Below are 15,436 nucleotides of genomic sequence, written 5' to 3' on the forward strand. Positions count from 1 at the left end.
TGTTTCTGATCCCTAAGTCTGGGGTGGGGCCTGCAAAGCTGCACGTCCACCACGTCCCCAGGGGCACTGATACTGCGGGCCCAGGAGTCACAGTTGGGCACCCATTAGATTAGGTTGACTGTTTCATTGGATGTTACAGCTAAATTCTCCCCGCAACTCCATTGGAATACAAATGCCAGGCTTGACTCCGATTTTCTGTTGTCATCAAAGTCAAGTCTGTCAAGTCTTTCTCTTTAAAAAACCTCTTCATATTCCTCAGTTCCCTCCACCACTATCCTAGTTCAGGCTACCACTGCCTCTCACCTGTGTTACTGGAATGGTCTTCAAAGTTTTTCTTCACTCATGTAGCCTTGGGTCCACTTTCTAGGCATTCTTTATATAGCAACCATAATTATCTTAAAAACAATGTAAATCTAATTCTGTAATTAAGCTTTCTTCCTTCTCCCCTCTCCTATCCCCCCACCCACATCAAGAAAACAAAAATCACATTCAATGACTTCCCAAATGCTCCCCTCCTACTTTTCACCCCCCTGTACCTGGCTCATTTTCAATCATTGTCAGATACCAGCTCACAAGTCCTTTCCTCCAGGAGGCCTGCCTGATTTCCCTGGGATCGGATGTAAAGCCACCCTATGTGCACTGACTGCCCTGTGTACTCCTCTCTCTCTGCCTAGTGTACTTGCCTCTCTCCCCCACCAGCATGTGGGCCCCATAAGAGCAGGGATTGTGTCTTGATCCTTGCTGTAGTCCCTATTCCCACACATTGTGGACAACTTATAATGGCTTTAATTGCCTATGAGGATGTTTACTTCATAACCTTTTTAAGTCTGATTTTGCAGCCACCCAAAGTAGCTACCATGGTAATCCTTGATAATTAGAAAAAATAGACCAGGTGGAGCAAATACTTTATAGGTAAATTTTCCCTGAACACAATAATTTCTAAAGTCTTCAGAGTCTGACAATACAAAATTATTCAAATTTTATTTCTAAAATACAGTTTTAACAGAAACAAGTTGAAAACTGTTTTTGAGGCAGGTTAGTAAGAAATGGGGAAAACTCCCTGGCAAATGCCATGAGGAAACCAAGCTAAATAGCTGAACAAATGGCCAGAATGGCTGAGCAATTAACAGCCAGCTTATAAATCTTAAGCCTCTATCCTCCCTAACTGAAGATGCCTAAGAGCACATGGTTTGTATCACTATAGAGAGATAGATAACAAAGACCAATTAGAGCCAGACTCACCCAAGATAGAGTGAAACTAACCAGAGAATGACCCTAAAGCTAATTATACCATCATTGTAATGAAAATTGACACCACAAGTGGAAGGGAACAAGCACTGACACCTCCAGGACAGACCATATTAGGAATAATACCCCTTCCCAACCAGAACCTGGAGTCAGAATTAGGTACCACAAAGTTTGGAGACAATGCTCCCACCTTGGAAACACAGAAAATCCTGAACACTAACTGGCCAACTGCAAACTCACTTGTGAGTTGGCCCACATCCCCTAGGATGGGTACTTTTGCTTCTTTCACAGTGGCGCCTGCACCCTGGCCTCTTTCTTTTTCTCTACCTGAATAATCTTGCTTTATTCTCACTCCAACTTGTCCTTGAAATGTTTTCCTTCACGAGTCAAAAACCTGGAGGTTGATTGACATGTGAAAGGTCCCAAAAGGTCCTGACAGGTCCCAGACCATGCCGAGCAGGGCTCACCCATGTTGTGGAAGAGGTCTGATGGCACTACAAATATTCATTCACCTGTTTCTACATTATGCAGGAAGTAGACTGATATCCTTCCAAATGTTCCCAATTGAAAGCAAAAGAAATATCTATATAGCTGAATCTTCTCAGTAAGCACAAACAGAAAAATAGGATTTTACTGAGTACTTGTGTAATTAGGGGCAGTACTAATTGTCTACATAAATAAGGTCGCATGAAAGCAAGAAAGAAAACACCCAAAAGTGCATTGTTTGTGTTTCTTTGAAGAACCTTTCTCTAGGCAACATGGTTAACACTACAATGTGTGAGGTTGGAAAAGAATGCCAGGTAAATTGAAAAAGCCATTGGGCCATTGGAACAAGGACTAAAAGGAGGGAATTAAACCCAGTTTAATGCCTTGTTCAACCTGAATCAGAGAGAATGCCAGATATTGAGAAAAACTGTAGAATTCTTCATTTTAGGCACACAGTCATTTTTAGGAGTAAATGGAAATTATTCTTTCAGGCTCCTGGTCCTTTACACTAAGAAAGCCCCACAACTATCTGGTCAACAGCTGGTTATGTTCACGAAGAACATGGCAGCCTCTGCCACCAGATGTTGCCCTCTGAGTGATGAGCAACAGTTTGCACGGAGGATGCAGTAAGCACATCTGCGACTTCATGTTTGCCTGTTCTAATCTCTGACCTTCAACAATCACTCTCATGTCAGTGGACACATTTCTGAGCTCTCAATGGAGCCTAATAATTCTGTCCTCGGGAGAATTTCTTTGAGCTCAGATCATGCCGGTTGGCTTGGATTAGCAACAGGGTTAAGGCTATCACTTCCCTATCATTCGGGATGGCAGGTTCAACTGGCCTTTGCCTGGATCACACCTCTGGGTCTATTTCTTGGAATTTCAAGTCAACAAAAGTGATTTTATCAGCAACTTCAAATATAATGCTGACTTTAAACTAACTCATCCTAATCAAATGTATATATGGGGGAAAAATGCCACGTCTTCCTCCTGTGTTTCTTCTTTCCTGTCATGCTACTATCACATTCACAACACTTCTGACACCAGATGTGTGTGGGGTTTTTTTCCCCAACAACAAGCAATTCTCTGTGACACCAGCCAGGTGTCCTACAATTGAAATCAGTCCTGACATTCTCTACCTTGAGACAGCCAGGGGTCAGACGCCATAGGTTAAGGGCTCAGTTCTGTAAGATCACCGCCTACCCTCTTCAGGTGACAATTGCAAATCTAGGTTGTAGCCTGTGCTTCAGACTGATCAGCGATACAGCAGAGGTTTCCCCAACTCCCTCCTAGGGTTTAATTAATTTGCTAGAGGGACTTCACAGAACTCAGGGAAACGCTTATGTTTACCAGTTGATCAAAGGATATGGTAAAGGATACAGATGAACAGCCAGATGAAAAGATACACAGGGTGAACTCAACTTGAGGATGATTGAAAGAGGGAGGAGGACAAATCTCAGAACCAGGCTGCACCTGACACTCTTCTTTTCTTCCCAAACAGTAAAATCCAGGCTGAGCTGGCAGGAATTAGAATTTGAGAATACTTAAATATAACCACATTTTCTATGGGTAAGAAAATAACAACCACATACCTAATGGATCTTGTTTTAATTCTCTTCTGGGAAAGGCAGAACTAATTCCTGGAGCTTTATGCAGAAGACATGAGGCGCAGTCTCACAACACTGGTGTGGGGCACTGTTGTGATGACTCTTATGCCTTCTGGAAGGTATGATTTGATGATCTGCAAGTCGATGGAACTTACATTTCTCCGCCTTTGTCCTGTGACCAAGTTATCAGATTTCAAGAGGACTTGTGCAAAGCTCAGGAGGAGGAATTCCAAACTGAAAAGCCAAAGTAAGAATCTTTGTTGAATTTGTTTTTTATTGCTATCAAAGGAGCGGGTATAGAGAACCATAAAGTGGGCACAGACATATGTACTGCATAATGGATGGAGTAGCTAAATGTCATGCTGGAGGTCAAGTAGCACTGAGAATATCATGCAATTTTGCAATTGTGGCTATCACGGGTGCTACTGCAACTGGATCAGGTATTGAGTTTGAAATCTGTTGATCAGAAAATACTGACAGAGAAGTACATTAATACATTTTTTCCTAAAATGTGAACTTTGGACATTAGTTTGATAAGGGGTCTGGTGCAAATAGGGTTTCATGATCAAATAAGTTTGGGAATGCTATATTTCCTTGCTCTTCTCATAATGTATATTGTCCATTATCAAGGAAGTCAAAGTCCTGCAATAATCTCTTTAGCTTATTCTAGCTTAGCACCATCTGGGCCATAGAAATTGCTAAGATTCTTCAGGACCAGAATGCTGGGAAAGTGCTTTGGAACATTTCATTACAGTGATGTGTATCACTTTATAGTATGTAATTACTTTTGCTACTACTTCTACTATTATTAGGAATGACTATTTTATATATTTGGAAGGATGGTTGGGGGATGATTACTAGTAGGTGGCAGCTGGGTGATATTGTAATAATGCCTGTGAATTCAATTCCTTGAATCCTAATCTCCTTCTCCTCCCGACCCCCTAGCCCCTGTGATGCAGTTTCTTGCACTAGACAAGGCTTTGCAATAACATCTCAGAATATAAGAAAATAGGATATCATTAGAAACTCAAAATACTGGAAATAAATACTTAAATGCCATATATAATCCTTCTAAAACACATTGCACAGTTCCTGCTGAATATTTCCAGTGCTGGGAAGACTGTTTGCTTAAAGCAGCCTATTTATCTTTACATATGCTTAACTAGTTCACCTTTTTTTTTTATTAAATAGGAATCTGTGTCATTGTCTCTTCCAACTCAATTTCTACTTCTGGAACTATAGAGAGAAATACTTTACAGACATTCGTGAGCTGAGTGAGGCTAGATCCCTATTATTTGACTGCAAACTGAGGGTGAGGTATGACTGTTATACTCTTAATCTGAAGATGGGCTTCCTGGGGAAGGTGAGAGGAATGGTGTGCAATGCTTTCTGAGCTTATATACAACCCTGGAAAGGCATGTCTCTGTGTGTGTGTATATTATGTATATGATATAAACATGTATAATGCATACAGAAACATTTATAAATTAGAAAATTTTATCAATATAAGTTATTTACAAAGTGCTGTTCTGATTTGATGGCTGTTACTGATACTGAAGCCTACTGATCAGAAATGTTGACAGCAGAATACCATGTTTTTATATTTGATCAGAGTTCCCCAGTATGTGTTCTATGCAAAAAGGGTTTCCTCATAAAGTCAGCAACAGGATTCAATCCAGTGCTCTTTTCTGTTCTTGCTTTCATAGCATGTATTACAATATTTCATCATTCCACTATGTTGTCCACCCTCTTGCCCTCCTGCTATTGCATCCCATTGCCAAATATCTTTCCCTTCACCTTTTCTCATGTGATATGTTAGTATTGCTTCAAAACAAATGAACAAAAATGTAGTAACTTAACACAGCATCAGTTATTATTGTTCAAGCATCTGTGGGTTGATTGGATGAGTCTGGTGACCTGAACCAGCCTTAACCATTCTCAGTGGGGTTGCTCAAGAGTCTATGGTCAGCTGCTAAATTAGCTGAGAGATGGCAGCCTCGGTGAGCATGGCTTGTCTCTGCTGCAGGTGGCCCTTTCCAGCAAGCTAACCCAGGCTTCTATACACAGTAGCTAGGAAAAGAAGGGGAAGTGTGGAGACCTCGTGGGGCCCAGGTTTAGAACTATACAATGCCAACTCTGCTGTGAGGCAGGTGACAGGGCCAGCCCAGATTAAAGGAGTGTGGAAAAGACTTTACCTCTTGATTAGAAGAATTGGTAAGTCATGTTGTAAAGGACATGGACACAGAGAAAAGTGGATAATTGGGTCCATGTTTGTAATCAATCTGCCACATGTGAATCATTAATGTAGTTGGTGATGAATGTTAGGATGAATGTCAGGATAGAATGAGAAGTGAGGCAATTAACTAGGTCTGAGGCCATCATAAATGAGGGGCATGACCAAGCTTCTTACACGTGATAGGAAGAAATAGCGATCAGATGTTAGAATTTGAAGACATACTTTGAAGGAACTATGACTTTTAAAAGAGGATGAAGGAGAGATGTGTTGGAAGCAGTAAGAGAACTAGGTGGTGTGATAAGGTAAGTAGAGCTCCAACAAAGATAGCCTCCTCTTGACAGGCCTTAGGGAAGCTGTGTTCTCTGAGGAGCCATGTTTTCATATGGAACAAGAGAGAGAAGTTAAGAAAAAAGGCTATGAATATAGGGAAGCTTTCTGGTGAGAAAGCCTCAAGTTACAAAGGAGACATAGGATGAGTTAGGGTGGACCGGGAGAGCAGGAGATGGATCAGATTAGGGATATAGAAACATCGGTATGATGACAGATGAGCTAGGAGACTTAGACTGTTGACTGAGGCATGCCAGCTTGGCCTTGGAAGTAGCACATGCAGCACACACAACCCTAGGCCAGCTGCTCTTGCCCTTGGCTACTGACAGCTCACAGATGGTGGACATTTCCCCCAACTCCCCCTATGACATCCACATGGATGGATTAAATGAACACTTACTATCAGTCTTAGAAGAGGCTGCTGGAGGCAAAGAAACGTCCTTCTTAGTGGCATTAATCACCTCCACCCCACTCCTGAGCCTAGAGTGACGATATTCCCAAATTTCGGGCATTCTCCCTCGGAATGAATTCTGCTGCTGACAGATGTGATATTAGAGGCCCACAAAAGGTAACTGTTCTAGGAAGAGCCAAAGGGTAAAATCCTGGTTTCTCTGAATCAGTAGGATGCATTGAACGCCCTCCAACCTCTGACAGTGCGACAGTTTCCTGATAGTGACCACCATGCTTCCCGCCCTCCTCACATGCCCCCGATCCTGTCCTGGGGAAAAGCAGGCCCAGGTCTTCCTTGATCCTTCTCCCCCAAGAGCATTAGTGTGGTAGCTTATTTCTGATTAGTTGACTTACTCTGAGACTCACTTTTGCAGGGTCTGCATATTATTAGTCCAACAATATCATCTTGGTGAGTGAGGCAGTGTGTTTGTTGCCTTGGCAGTGAACACATTCTCGTGGTGAGCAAGAACGAGGTTGTCACTTGTTCTTTTTTATCACAACATTTGAATTCACTAGCCAGCTGACCCTTGAAGTCCTTTCTTCATTTCCCAAGGTGACCTGATTACAAACTAGGCTTCACAACTTTCCGATAACCACCCAAAGCACATTGTAACATTTAGTTAATCATTCTTTCTTTAACCCAGGCTTGATGTGGAAACAGGAGAAAGAAATCCATTTTACTGCTACAATGCAGGCTTTGCTTTTTCTTCAGGAAGTTCTTTGGGCATAAATAGGCACCACTCCATGTATGTCATTTCATTAAATTCCTTCCACAAAATTTATGAGCTAGGTAATGTTGTTATTCCATTTTAATTATGAGGAAACTGAGGCTGTGAAGGGAAGAAGACCTGGTATGAGATCCTGCAACAAGTAACTAGGTTGTTGAGCTGCAACCTGCAGCCTAGCAGTCTGGGTCAAAGAGAATATGCTTAACTGTCAACACCTAGCAGATAGTGCATCCCAACCAAAGGGTTATAATACTGGTTACGTGTAAAGCATGGCGCTCTTCAAATAAGGGCTAGGTAAAAAAAAAAAAGTGAAATATTAGGAAGCATCCCTATCCCAGGGAATTCACTGTGTTCTCCATATAATAACATAGAGACAGTTATTGTGGGGATTTCTGGAATATTATGTGTGGATCCATATTGGAAATCAAAGGCAAGGCTGGAAAAATATCTTCCAACTTCCTGGTACAGTGTCCAGAGCTCTCTCCATGGTATTCACCCCTATATAGTTCTGGCTGGCTACTGCAGCACATATTCTCTCTCTCTCTCTCTCTCTCTCTCTCTCTCTCACACACACACACACACACACACACACACAAAGGGGCTTCTGGAAGGGAAATAGATATTATTTTGATGCTATTTTTATCCACTTGTCTGTTGATGGACACTTGGGTTGCTTCCATAGCTCAGCTGTTGTAAATAATGCTGCAACAAACAAAGGGGTACGTATATTTCTTCAAATTAGTGTTTTGGATTTCTTTGGAAATATACCCAGAAGTAGAAACACTGGGTCCTAAAGCAGTTCCATTTTTAATTTTTTGAGGAAAGTCCACATTGTTGGTTTTCCATAGTAGCTGCACCAATCTGCATTCCCACCAACAGAGCATGAGGGTTCTCTTTTCTCCACATCCTTCCCAGCACTTTTTTGTTGATTTATTGATGATAGCCATCCTGACACATATGAAGTGATATACCACTATGATTTTAACTTGCTTTTTCTGATGATTAGTGATGCTGAGCATCTTCTCATATGTCTATTGGTTATCTGTATGTTGTCTTTGGAGCAATGTCAAAATCCACTTTTTCATTGCATTATTTGTTAATTTGGATTATCATCCTTATTGGATGTATCAGTGGTGAATGTCTTCTAATCAGTAGGTTGTCTTCATTTTGTTGATGGTTTCTTTTGCTGTATAAAATCTTTTTAGTTTGTTATAGTATATTTGTTTATTTTTTTATTTTTAATTTTTCACTTGCCAGAAGAAATGTCAGAAAAAATGTTGCTAAGAGAAATAGAGATTGTACTGCCTACATTTTCCTCTAGGAGTTTTATGGTTTCCAGTCTTACATTTAGATGTTTAATCCATTTTGAGTTTATTCTTGTATATGATGTAAGAAGGCATTCTAGTTTTATATTATTGCATATATATGTTCAATTTTTCTAGCACCATTTATTGAATAGACTCTCTTTATCCCATTGCATGTTCTTACTTCTTTTGTTAAGTATTAATTGACCATATAGGTATGGGTATACGTCTGGTCCTTCATTCTTCTGTTCATCTATGTATTTGTTTTTATGCCAGTACCATACTGTTTTGATTACTATGGCCTTGTAGTATAGTTTGATATCTAGTAGTATAATGCCTCTAATTTGTTCTTTTTTTCTCAAGATAGCTGTGGCTACTTGAGGTCTTTTGTAGTTCCATATAAATTTTTTGGAATATTTGTTCTAATTCTGTGAAAAATGCCATTGGTATTTTGATGCATTGAACCTATAGATTGCTTATGGTAGTATAGGCATTTTAAAGATGTTAATTCTTCCTATCCATGAGCATGGTATATGCTTCCATTTATTTGTATCTTCTTCAATTTCTTTCTTCAATGTTTTATAATTTTCTGAGTACAGGTCTTTTACCAACTTGGTTAGATTTATTTCTAAGTATTTTATTTTATTTTGATGCTATTGTAGATGGGATTTTTTTCCCTTAGTTTCTCTTTCTGATAGGCAGTCTAGTAGTTAGGATTTGGTTCTCTTAATGATCTCTGATGTTACTATTGTAATTGTTTTGGGGTGCCATGAATGTTTAGGTAAGCAGTAAAATACCAATTGATATATATTTCCCCTACCCTTCATTGGGGAAATGTATGTTATTGTTTTTTGTGGTTAAATTGTTTTCCTTGTTTTCTTTGTGGTTAAATCTCTCTTGGTTTGGGGCAATAAAGAGAAAAAGAAAAAAAAAGAAAAGATAACATTGGAAAATTTCAAATGATATTTTAGTAAATTTACAAAGTAGGTTACAATTTTAAATATTCAAAATTATTGAAACATTTGTTTATATAGTTGTGGGGAAAACTTAGGCTATAAGAGAAAAATCTGTGATTGTGAAGCCATTACTGAAGTTTCAAATTAGTTTATTAGTTATTGTCATTAATAACCTCTGAGGGACCCTCAACTTCCACATGTGTTATTCTTATAATATTTATTTGAAAGCTAGTTATTTAGAATAAACGTTGTTCATATCAAATGTTATAGGGAAAACTATTTAATGTATAGCCTATTTACCATCCAATGCAATGAAAATAGAAAACAAAAATATTTACCTTAGTAAAAATAATATAAAAGTAATATTAAATATGTAAATATAATAACATTAAAGTTATTATAAGAATTGAAGAGATGAACTTGAAGAAAATTGTGTTAAAACATTGAGAAAACTGCACCTTTTGAGGGCCTTCGAACTTAGGAGAGTGATGAAAAGGTGTGTGCAGCTTTAAATAAGTCAGGTTCACAAGCTGGACTTCTGGAGCTCAGCGGTGCTTTTAATTTTGCCACTCATTTCTGATTCAGGCTCCTCAGCAAGCTTGTGAAGCAGAGACCATATGCAACAGAGATGCAGTTGAAACCAATGATTGTGGATTTCATTCATTCACCTGATGAAGATGTGCTGCTAAGCAGAAAAATGTGAAATGAATGTGTTTCTGAGAAGAGGTATTCCTCTTTCCTCATCAATTCTCTTAGCACCCTTAGGGTTATTAAAATTTTAAAAAACTAATTTTTCCATTCCAATCCTGAGTGGATTCGAATCACAGTCTAGGTCTGTGATCTTTAATCTTTTTTATCTCATGGCACACATAAACTAGTTACTTAAAATTCTGTGGACACCAATAATATATTTTTTGATGATGTAACAAAAATAGGTATAATTTTGGTTCACTTACAAAATAAAACAATGGTATTGTAATTACCTACCCTCTTTGCCTCAAAGTGACTTTTTAAAAAATTAGGTGCCTACACTTGTATATAAGGATTTCTGGTACCAAGAATTAACTAATAAGACACAATCTTACTGTGGGACATGACCGATAAGATGCAACTCTATTATATAACCTATATACTGACTTGTGGTTCATTAAAGGGCATTTACACTATTGTCATATTTTGTATTTGACAATCTAAGGGAAAAGAGCTCAGTGCCTCTGACTAAATAGTCAGGTGTTGCACGTTTTATAATTTCTTGCTTCGCACAGGTTGAAAATCACTGGTCTAGATGGATTGATGTAATTGACTATATTTGGGTTTCGGATATGTTAATTTTTATGTATATTTGAGGAAACTGGGAGTGTTAAACATGATTAGAGATGAATACAGGAGTCGTGCCACTGGATGCACTGTTTAGGATGGGAGGTGAGAAGAAGGATGAATTGAAGAGTTTGGCAATTGTAGGGATATGTTGTCCTTGGAAATACAGAGAAATTTTAAAGAAATAACAGTTTATAAAGATCTGTCTGAGCAACCTGTATTTTTATTCTAGAAATTTTCCAGGGCAAAATGAAGAAAAGTCACAAAAGGTAGTTTGGGGCTGAATTAGGGAGCCTAAGTATTTCATTTTCCCAAGTAGCCAGAAGATGGTCAGGTTAGGGTTGGAGAACAGAGAGAGAAAGGAACAATGGCCAGAAGAGAGTATCTATGCGCATACACACTGAACTGACTACCAGAAGACTGTTTTCTGTAATTAATCTAATTGCTTATAATTAACAAGTAAATGATTCTTCCTAAAATGGTAAGTTTGGGTGACCTAAATTTCAAAGAATGTCACAGTGGCACAGAATAGTCACGCAAATTAATGGAGAAGACTTGAGAGGACTGCTCCCCTGGGAGCATGACTTGAGAAGCAGAAACTTGGAAAGGGTGGCTAACAGTATCTAAGTGAGAAATGCAAGGGTAGAGTTAAAAAAAAAAATAAAGCAGCACTTACAGTTAAAACAGGCCAGGGCTGGTTATGTCTGGGGCTAAGTTTGCAGTTGCTCAAGAAAATGTTTTTACAGGTAACAATTTTCATGAATGCCTTAATTAACTTCAGTGGCTCTTTTCTACCTATTCAGTTAGATTGTACCTGCACTGTTATATTAAAAGTCATATTTATGGTCCAGTAAAGAGTAGGCAAATTACAGCCCTCAGGCTAAATTGGTTCCACTTCCTGTTTATGTAAATAAAGTTGTATTAGGACACAGCATGCCTGTTTATTTACATAATGTCTACCGCTGCTTTCTGTCTAGAGCAGCAGAATGGAGCAGTTGCAGAATTAAGTTGTGACAGAGACTATATGAACAACGAAGAACCCAATATTTACTACCTGGCTGTTTACAGGCAAATTTGCTGATTCTCAGATTAGCTGATACACAAAATGAAAATAATCACCTATACTAGAATTCATTTATTTATTTTCAAGCTTTTTTACTTTTTTTGTAAAGCATTCAGAAAACATGTTCTCCTGAGTAACAACCCCATAGCTTTACAAATAAACACTTTTTGCTGAAGGGCATGCACCTGTGAATTCCCAAGGGAGTTTTCTTAAAGTATTCTTATCCTTGAGTATAAACACTACTTGCTGGAACTAATTCATCAATAGCACGATATGATTTCTGTGTGCATTTTTTCACACTTTTCACACTTTTTGCCTTCAACTTAGTGGTTGAAGAGCCCAAATATTTTTTCTTTTCCTCCCCTTCCTTTTTTATTTTCTTGTACAGTTTCTTCCCAAGTTAAAGGAGATAATAGAAGTTATCTGAAAAATACATCATGGTAATTAAAATGTTCTAGAATTACCTCTTTATTTTATTTTTATTTTTTAAGATTTCATCCATTTATTTTTTGGGGAGGGAATGGAGGGAGAAAGAGAGAGAGAGAGAAACATCAATGTGCGGTTGCTGGGGGTCATGGCCTGCAACCCGGCATGTACCCTGACTGAGAATTGAACCTGCGACACTTTGGTTCGCAGTCTGAGCTCAGTCCACTGAGCTATGCCAGCCAGGGCTTAGAATTACCTCTTTCAATAAAAATGCTTGTTATATGTAATTATGCATTCTCTCTAAAGTTTGGTCAAATTTACTTTTGTATGATTTTTTTAAGGCAATGATTCTGGAGTTGTATTCTATATCAGAATCACTTGCAGGGCTTATTAAAACCAAATGGATGTTTGCACCCACAGGGTATCTGAGTCAGCAGATCTGGGGTGGGGTCTGAAAATGTATTAGACTTGTTTCCAACAAGTTCCCAGGCACTGCGGATGCTGCAGGTTTAGGGACCACTTTAAGAGCCAGTATTCTAAGGTGAAAGCAGATCATCGTAAACTGTTCCCCCGCTCCTCCCAATATTGTCATATGTCTGTCAGTGAGAAGTTGGAACCAAGGACAGTAACATAAATAATAAAAAAAAATGGAAAAAAATAGGTTTATTTAAAAAGTAAGATAATTTTTGGATATTAAATATAAAGATTAGGCTGGAATATTAAAAATAACTTTAAAGAAAATAGGCTTAGAAAAATATGGGACTAGATGATCAAAATATTTTGGAATTTTATTGTCAAGAACTTGTGCAAGTCCTTGTTCTTCTGTTTGTGGAAGGGGTCTAGGTCTGACTGTGTTATAAAGGGACCATCCTGAGTGGCCTCGGGAGTCTCCATGGAGCCACAGCTCCTGAAGCAAAGAGGCTCAGCCATCTGTCAGTCTGTAGATGTGCCAAGTCAGGGTAAAAGGCTAACTGCTCCAGGGACCTTCAGGCACTTTCTTTGTCTGCTTTTCTGAGATTGTGATAGTCAGTTATGTAAACCTGTTCTGCCTGTTAAATGAGAATGTGAGCAGGTTTGAAGATTGCCTTTCTAGCTATAGCTATTAAGAAGATGAAACATTTTTAGGTAAGACAGAAGCCATATTTTGAGAAGTAAGCCAGAATGAAGGCCAGTTCTAAAGAGAAAAAAATTGAACCCAAGTCAGTGTTGGAATGTTGGCAAGAATAAGGAAGGAATAAAATAAGAAACTTTGGTATACAGAGTGAATATGGATCATCCAAAGTAAAGGCATTTCACATTTTATGAAATGATAATATGAATTGCAGACATCAGCAGGTTCAAAGAGAAAATTCCGTCTCCCAATTCAGTGGAGAGTGGTAATTATAACCTGAGATATTTATCTAGCAATGAAGAGAATGTAGTGTAGAAAAAACATGAATTAGCAGAAATTTGAGCAAATTAAATTAGTGATGGTTTGAAAATAACACATGAATTTTTTTTAATCCTCACCCAAGGATATGTTTATTGATTTTAGAGAGAGAAGAAGTTGGGGGAGAGAGAGAGAGAAAGAGGAACAAGAAACATTGATTGGTTGTCTCCTGTATACATCATGACTGGGGATTGAACTCACAACCTAGGTATGCGCCCTGCAGGGAATCAAACTTGCAAACTTTTGGTGTATGGGACAATACTCCAACCAACTGAGCCACCCAGCCAAGGCATAAAAATAACACATGAAATGTAACAATAAAAATAAAATAAAATAAAATAAAAAGGTCTGCTTTTAGATGTGACTTAACACAAGTTCATGTGAAAAGACTCATCAGTTTAAGTGCTCTATACTTTCAACCTGCTGGGTGTACTGTCAAAATGACTGCAATCTTGGGATGCATTTCTGAAGAAAAAAAGCAAACACCAGAGTAAGCAATATGATAGCACCTTCCTATATGGATAAAGTCATTCTGGGTTACTATGTTCAGTTTCTTATGATATGTTGCTCAGGTTTTGACAATTATGTAAGTAATACCTGGGCATGATAAAAGTTCAAACAGAAGCTCAGGGTATGTTTCCCATTTCCAAAAGGCAACAACTTTATTTGATTTTTTTTGACATTTAAATTTTTCTTCTAATTTGCTGTTTCTTTTTTCTCATTTAATTGAATTTATTGGGGTAACATTTGTTCACAAAACCGTACAACTTTCAACAAAACATCACCTGCACATTACATCATGCACCCATCACCCCAATTAAAGTCTCTCTTCTCATTTCCCCCACCCCTTGCCCACCTTCGCTTATCCCCCACCAATTTTAAATTTTCACTTTAGTTTTCTTAGTTATTACAATCATCACTTTAATCATTTCTGAAAATATTACCATTTTAAAGAATATAGTATACAGTGTAGTTACACCATCTTCAACAACACTTCCTGCAGACTCTCAATTATTTTTTAAAAGTATTTTTAGTTCTCCTGGCTGGCGTAGCTCAGTGGATTGAGCGCGGGCTGTCAACCAAAGTGTCACAGGTTCAATTCCCAGTCAGGGCACATGCCTGGGTTGCAGTCCATGACCCCCAGCAACCGCACACTGATGTTTCTCTCTCTCTCTCTCTTTCTCCCTCCCTTCCCTCTCTAAAAATAAATAAATAAAATCTTTTTAAAAAAACATATTTTTAGTTCTTATATTGGTTGTATTCTAGTTAATGGCCTCTCAGCTTCAGTCAGCATTTGATAATTCTCTAAAACATAATTAACATGTAAATTTCCTTTGATTTATTTGCCAGCTTTCCTTTATAAAGCTATAACATTACTTCTACATTGTTTCGATTTATTCACCCTGTGTTGTAAACATAAGGATTATATATTTTAATAGGTTAGTGCTAAAAACTGGAAACCATTAAATAGTATATTCAGTGATTCTTTTACTTGAAATATTATTCACAACAGTACTGTGAATGAATTGACCTATAGATTAATGCCTTATCATATATTCCCTACAAGGAAATCTCTTTTCTTATCTACTGTCAACTGCAGAAAATCATGCCTTATTTATTTAATTTGCATATTCAGGCTATGATTTTCTAGTATATCCTTTCTGAGTTTCTAATTGCCTCCTTTTTCTATGTTGAAAAATAAAGCACCCACTTTTATCACATCATTAAAGTATTTCAGGTTCTTAATCATACAGTTTTCATAATAGAAAATTCTATCATTTTGTTACAGGGTGCAGCCAAGAAGGGGGACCCCAAATGGGCATTTAAAATGGGGTCCGCTGCCCTGGCTGGCGTAGCTC

The 15,436-nt window shown here is 38.2% G+C and overlaps 1 long non-coding RNA gene and 1 pseudogene across 1 annotated transcript; both read left to right on the plus strand.

The window, feature by feature from the left end:
* Window positions 1-12,191, plus strand: part of LOC114491875 — a 28,597-nt pseudogene extending 16,406 nt beyond the window's left edge.
* Window positions 12,192-13,841: 1,650 nt separating this feature from the next.
* LOC118499741 lies at window positions 13,842-15,171 on the plus strand. The gene is made up of 2 exons (XR_004902266.1): window positions 13,842-14,610; window positions 14,821-15,171. It is a non-coding gene; the product is annotated as an uncharacterized LOC118499741 (long non-coding RNA).
* Window positions 15,172-15,436: the final 265 nt, after the last annotated feature.

Source organism: Phyllostomus discolor, chromosome 1, assembly GCF_004126475.2.
Source record: "Phyllostomus discolor isolate MPI-MPIP mPhyDis1 chromosome 1, mPhyDis1.pri.v3, whole genome shotgun sequence".
Taxonomy (NCBI): Eukaryota; Metazoa; Chordata; class Mammalia; order Chiroptera; family Phyllostomidae; genus Phyllostomus; species Phyllostomus discolor.